This window comes from Equus caballus, chromosome 19, assembly GCF_041296265.1.
Source record: "Equus caballus isolate H_3958 breed thoroughbred chromosome 19, TB-T2T, whole genome shotgun sequence".
NCBI classification, from domain to species: domain Eukaryota; kingdom Metazoa; phylum Chordata; class Mammalia; order Perissodactyla; family Equidae; genus Equus; species Equus caballus.
The window spans coordinates 29,153,116-29,159,962 of record NC_091702.1 but is presented as its reverse complement, the minus strand read 5'-3'; positions in this window follow the sequence as shown (position 1 = coordinate 29,159,962).

The following is a 6,847-nucleotide window of genomic DNA, read 5'->3' as shown; positions in this document are numbered from 1 at the left end:
ATTAGATTCCTGAGATATTATAGAGGGGAAATAAAAACATCTGGAATAGCCTCAAAGAGTTTAGCAGTAAAGGAACAGAAAAAAAGAGTTGACAGCAGGAGAACGACGAGGAGTGAAGAGTGTGTTGTTGTTTGAAGGTGGGAGACATTATCCATATTTTCAGGCTAATGGAAATGAGCAGTAGAGTGGGAACAAATTATAATGTAAGAGAGAGATGGAAAAAGTGCAGGCATGAAGTTCTTGAGGAGATGAGAGAATGGCATCCAGTTCACAAGGGGGAAGTTTGGCCTCAGGAGCAGAAAGTTTTGTCTTTTGAAACAAAAGGAAAGTAAAGCATTCAGGCATAGATCCAAGTAGATTAAAAGATGGGATGGTAGGAGATTGTGGAAATTATCTCCTTGGTTCTTCCTATTTACCCGGTGAAATAAAAAAATGACATAGTGAGCTGGGAGTGAGTTGAGGGAAAGAGGCTGAGTGGATCAGGAGCATGAGACAGTGGGTTGACCAAGGAAATGAAGCAGGATTGCCTGGCAGCACCAAAGACCTATTTGAGATTTGTGGTCCTGAACTTAAGATGAGGCCAGCAATGTTTAGCAGGTATGAAAATAATAGAAGATTGGATTTAATCAGAGTGGGGGTTTTGCCAGGTGCTTGTGACAAAGGGAAAGAGGAGTAAGGGAATTGAAGATGTAATCCTCATCATCATAATTAAATCACAATAGTCAAAATTTATTAATCATCTATGATGTGCAAGACACCATGCTCTACAGAATTTGTCTACAATCTTTGCTTCAAATCTTAATGGTAGGTATTGTTAACTCCATTTTACCAGCGAGGAAACTAAGGCTCAATGATACTCAGTGATTTACAAAAGCCGCATGTGTATAATCTATATCAGAGCTGGGATTCAATGATATTTTGAGTATCTTAAATTAATAATAATGACTGCAGTATTACTAATTTTACTTTCCCAGCCGTGGCTCATTAGAAGGATAACGGGAAAAAAGTACGACTGCTGGAGTCTGCTTTGGAATCTACCCCCCTCACACATCCCCAAGCAATCAATGTTAGGGCTGCCACGACATACTAATTCAAATTCTTGGAAAAGTTTTCTATTTGCAAAGACTTTTGAGAGAATTAGGGGAGAATGGGAAGAGAGGCCAGGTTCTTTTAGCTGAGCTAAGCCCAAGAAATTGATTCTAAGAACCTTGAAACTTTTTGAAACACCCTTTAATTTCAATGTTTCTGCATTTCTTTCTGTTACTCATGGTGGGGGCTTTTGGGCTCAGGACTCTGGTTTAAAAAAAAACAATTCAATGGGTCTTTGGCAAAGCAACTAGAAGAGCAAGATCTTGATCTCAAATGGACGCTGAGGAGTGACATTGTTGTGCATAATAAATAAAAGGCCCTCTTCATTGAGTGTCATTTCTGGAATCCAGAAATGCCAGGTTTGGGGGCTCTGGACTCAAGAACGAGAGTATTTGGTCAAAGTCACTCCTAAATGATGAAGAAGAGCAGGCCCCTCTAACACGGCGTTTAGCCAAAGAAAATGGATGAAGGGCAAGTTGGAAATAACAATATCTACCCTCTAGTTGTGTTTTCCATCTTCTACATTGTAAACCCTATTCTGTGAACCTCAAGACTTCTGTAAGTTTTATTAAAAACCAAAGGCTGGTCTTACAAGTTTGGGGGATTTCAGATGGGACCTATGTCCACACATACAACAAAGTGTCATATGAATTACTGCAGTAGACTGAAAAATAGTTATGAGAAAGCAAGAAACTCAAAGAAGCCCTCTAGATGAACAGGGACACGTAAATATTCCCTGAGAAAGTACAAAGAGGACTTCCTGCTAATCAGGTGGTACAAAGAGCCTCCACTGCTCTTACTAAAGGAAGAGACTCTTGAAGACCAGAGAACTTGGGGACAGCTGAGTTACAGGAATTGGATCTTTCTTCTACTCAGTTTTAACAGTATGTGTAAATATTCATGTTCCTTTTTTATAGATAATATAAACACAAAGTATTCATCCTAATGTTAAATGCCTAAAATTTGTGATTTGTCACCTAGAGTTGGTGGCCCTACCGTCTGGCCCACAATGCCACTCAAGAGACACCAAGTGACATGAATTCCTAAGATGCAAAAGAGAAAGAGGATCTTGCTAAGTAGTTATTCATAGACTCTTTTCTCAGATCCCATGTCATAAACTTAAGTTTTAACTGTGATAAATTTATGCAAAAACACTTCCCACGCCCCTCATACAAATGTGGTCCAACTTCTTCCCCCTTCACTGAAGTCACTGGAGTGACGTTCTGAGGCCCTCATTTATCTCTCTTCCTTCTTGGCCTTATTGGAAAAACTTTATGGCAAACCTCATTTTACAAAATTCAGAAAACATGGAAATACAATGTAGAACTCAACATAAACTCACAGTGTCACAGAGGAGACACTGCTAACACTTCATGGACATTTAATTCCAGTACAAAAGTCAAAAATACACACCCACACACAGGCATCTCTCATCTGAATATTATCTGTGTCCCAAAGAATGTTGGGTAGCAAATTCTCAATTAATAGGAGCTATATTTCATCACTCTAAATACAAAAAAAGTTCTCAGCCCATCAAAACCTTCCAAATAATTTCCTCAAATATCATTAAAATACTCTTAAACACCAAGAATTTCTGCATAATGTAAAACACAAAACAGCAACTACTTAATTATTAAACTCTTAATAAACTCATTAGTAGGTATGCTTACACACAGTACACACAGAGCAAACACAAATTGCATTTTCCCTCTCTACCACAGGAAATATGTACTATAATGTAAACAATAAAATAATGAATTAGATAATAAAAATAGCATCTGAATTGGACCTGGGCTGGCAGAGATCTTAGGGGCCTCACAGAAGCGATTAACGGTAGTGTTGAGTGTCTAGGCAATTGGGGAGAGGGTTGGAAGATGACAGTAATTGTCCATGGCAGGTTCACACACCTGCAAGGCACAGGTGGAGAGCAGGCAGCGCTCTATAAATCCTCCTGCCAGGACTCAGGAGCAACTGAAGAGTCTTCCCTAGACAATGTTTGCAAATGCCTTACAATTTTGTTTTTAATTTAGATAATGAATTTGGATAGTGAATTGGCTGGTAAATTTTTGATAATATTTTTTACAAGTGATCACAATGAATGTTCATACAGTGAGAATCAGATAGCAAGGGATTATATATATATGTATATATATGTTGATATATATATGTACATGTATGTGTACACACACATACACCCCATATGCTCATACACATTCTACTATACATAAGATTATGACAGAAATCATTTTTTTCAGTAATATTTACCAACACTTTTCGATGCCATTTCCAAATCATTATTTTTAATGACGAATAGTGTTTTATCATATCTAAATTAATTAATTACCATTTTCTTATTGTTGGCCAATTGTTTCCAATATTCCGTTATTGTAAACAATCCTTTAGATATAAATCTTAGGGTAAATTTGTGATTATTTTTAGATTCTTGAAAGTTGAAATGCTAAATCACCAGGTATAAACATTTTTGAAGCTCTTGATCCATATTGCCAAACCATTTTATGGAAAAGTTGTACTAATGACGATGCCCCCTGCAATGTAAGAAAGTATCCATTCCAAGCACCTGTCCAATACTGAGCATTTTCTTTTAAAAAAAACCTTGCCAACCTGATAACTGACAATGATGTGCCTATACTTAAATAACCATTTCTTTCATTACCTTTTTTTTTTTTTTTTGAGGAAGATTAGCCCTGAGCTAACATCTGCCGCCAATCCTCCTCTTTTTGCTGAGGAAGCCTGGCCCTGAGCTAACATCCGTGCCCATCTCCCTCCACTTTATATGGGGATGCCTACCACAGCATGGCTTGCCATGTGGAGTGTGGGTCTGCACCCGGGATCCGGGCCAGTGAACCCCGGGTGGCCAAAGTGGAATGTGGGAACTTAACCGCTGCGCCACCAGGCTGGCCCTCTTTCAATACTATTTTTGCCAGCTTTTTTATTTGTTGATCATTTATTTTGATTAACCATTTATATTTCTTTATTGTGTGAATTTTCTATTCATGTTTTGCCCATGTTCCTTTTGGATTATTTTTTTAAATTTATTCATAAAGGTATTTGCATATTAAGTCTAGTTGCACATTGTCTGTCTTTTATGTTGTGCATATTTTTTCTTCTCAGGATCTGAGAGATTTCAAAGCTTGAGCTATATTCCCATTTACTGAACTGAATCGATCCCCTTAGGAGTACTTGCTGGTATAAAATGAGCCTCATCAACTCATTACAGGAGAGAATCTATCAAATTTCCCACCCACCCACCTCACCTCGAAAGCTTTTCTTCTTTATATCGGGTGGGAGGACCACATCTTCAGCACTGGTCTAGGCCTCCCCAGGATGGGTTTTCAGGAAGTTCTGATAGGCTGGTGGCGCGGTTGTTAGCCTCCTTTTCCTGAAGTACTCGAGAGCCCTGAGATTGCAGCACTTTTGAGCTGGGCAAAGAGGGCTGGCCAGGTCGGAGGCTTGATCAAGTTAGTCTCTTAACTTGTCTAGGTCTGGGCTTCTTTATCTATAAAACCAAGTGCATGATCAAGGTGATTTCCATCATCCCTTAGAGTTCTACCCTTCTGTAGGTCTTAATTTAGTTAATACTGCATGTGCCTGAAAATAACTTTTTATTAGAGGGCTTAAAAGACTCCACTTACTTTGAATGCCTAATTCCTTATTTTACTAAGTGGATAAAACCCATAATTTCTTTTCTTGATTAGCATTGACATGTTTCTTGCATATTTACTCACTCAACATTGACTGCATCGCTTCAGAAAACTCAGGACATGTTATTAATGAAAAGATAGAAGTTTATTCATTCAACAAACATTTAGGAAGCACTCATAGTGTGCCAGGCACCGTGCTCAGCCCTGAGGAAACAGTGATGGGTAAGAACAATCTCTGCCTGCAAGGACCTCGCAGCCTAGTGGAGGAGGTAGATTTGCAAAGAAATAATTACACTCGTGAAATAACACTGATGACATGCGTATAAAACTAGTATGCAGTCACAAACAAGGTGTGCCAGAACAAAGGAAAACTTACAGTGGAGATGATATTTGAGCAAAAGCCTGAAACAAGCACATGGATCCCCCAGCACGTGAAGAAGAGGAAGGAAGTAGAAGAGCTGTGAATGGAGGGAGCAGCGGGCCAGGAGGCCTGGAGGTGCAATCCAGGGTGGCACTTTCCAGGGACGGCCAGCAGCTGGATAACCCTGTCTTATACTTGGGGACTTGTGGGAAAAGAGGCTTGGAAGGAACAACAATGAAGAGCTTTGCTTGTCCTGAAAATAATGTGGATTTTATCCTCCTGTTAATGGAGAAAGGTGAAGGATTTTTTTAAGTAATTTGTACTTATTTTGGAATGTTAGCTCAATACATTATAGAGAATCTTTTAGAATAAAGAGAGAGAGGAGGCTGAAAAAATTTAGGAGGCTGTTTTAAATTAGTCCAGACGGGATATAATAAGAGACTAAACTAAGGCACTATGAAGGTTTATTATAATAATATACAATATTATATAATATATAAAATAATATATATAATATATATACAATATATGCACAATACAATATATAAAATTATATACAATATTCTGGTGATTCTAGTGATTCACTCTTTGTGGAATTAAGAAAAAATTAATCTTTACCATCCAGCTAAAAAATGCCATGAGCTTCACCAAATACCCAGATTATTTTATTTTTAAAAAGCTATAATTTAACAAGCATTATTAGCCCACAGGCATTTTATTTCATATTAAAATCTTATTTCTTTCAAAAATAGCCTGAAGTTTTCGTTTTCCTCCATACAACTGTCTGTCATAAGAGTAGGTAAATGTGAACAGGATAATCTAAGAAAAGAGAATTATCTGAACCAGGATTAGAAACCATGGATTTACTTTGAGAAATAATTCCTGCTTCCCTGTAGATTATATCACCCCTGTAAATTGTTTTAATGTTGTGTATCTCTCCCTCTAACGTGAACTCTTTAAAAATCAAATACCCTCTTTGTGATGTGGCAAAAACAAGGTCATTCTCATTGATATAAGATAAACCTTTGGTTCTATCACACTCTTAAAATGCGTTTGCAAATCTTTATGAGGATACTGGCTTTTCTGAAGTCCAACTATTCATCCATTGCATTTTCTCCCTTAGAGTACTAATTCATAAAAATAAAAAAAAAATCAGATATCAGCATTTTGTGGCACGAATTGAATTTTATCATCGCTAGTGTAGTTTGAGTGGATTATACTCCCAAATTCCTTTATTCAGTCACAAATAGAATTACTTGTTTCACATCAGTAAAATCACGTCAAGAGTAAGGTACTTGACTTGATTGCTTCTCACATTCTTCATTTGAAAAAGGAGGGAGTCAGCCCACAAAAGCCATAAGCTTTTTTCCAGCCTTAGCATTGTGTGATTCTACATAAAATCAACACATTTTCACAATTTTATTTTAAAAAATTATACCTGAAATGTGCCGCTCGAGTAAATTATTTTTAAATTATTTTATTTTCAAAGCTTTTATACTGTTCCAAATACTTACAAAATAATTTATGTTCTTGAATTATCATTGAGAATTTTCTATATACAAGATGTTGTAAGTTATTGAAGCAAAACAAAGAATAAAATAAGGTTCTTGTGTCCATCTGCCTACATCTAATAGGGAGCAAAAAAGCACAGAAATAATTAAACAAGGGGAAACTTTATGAATTAAGAGAATTTCGTAGCATAAAGGAGTTCCTAGCAAGGGGGTGGATTCAACTG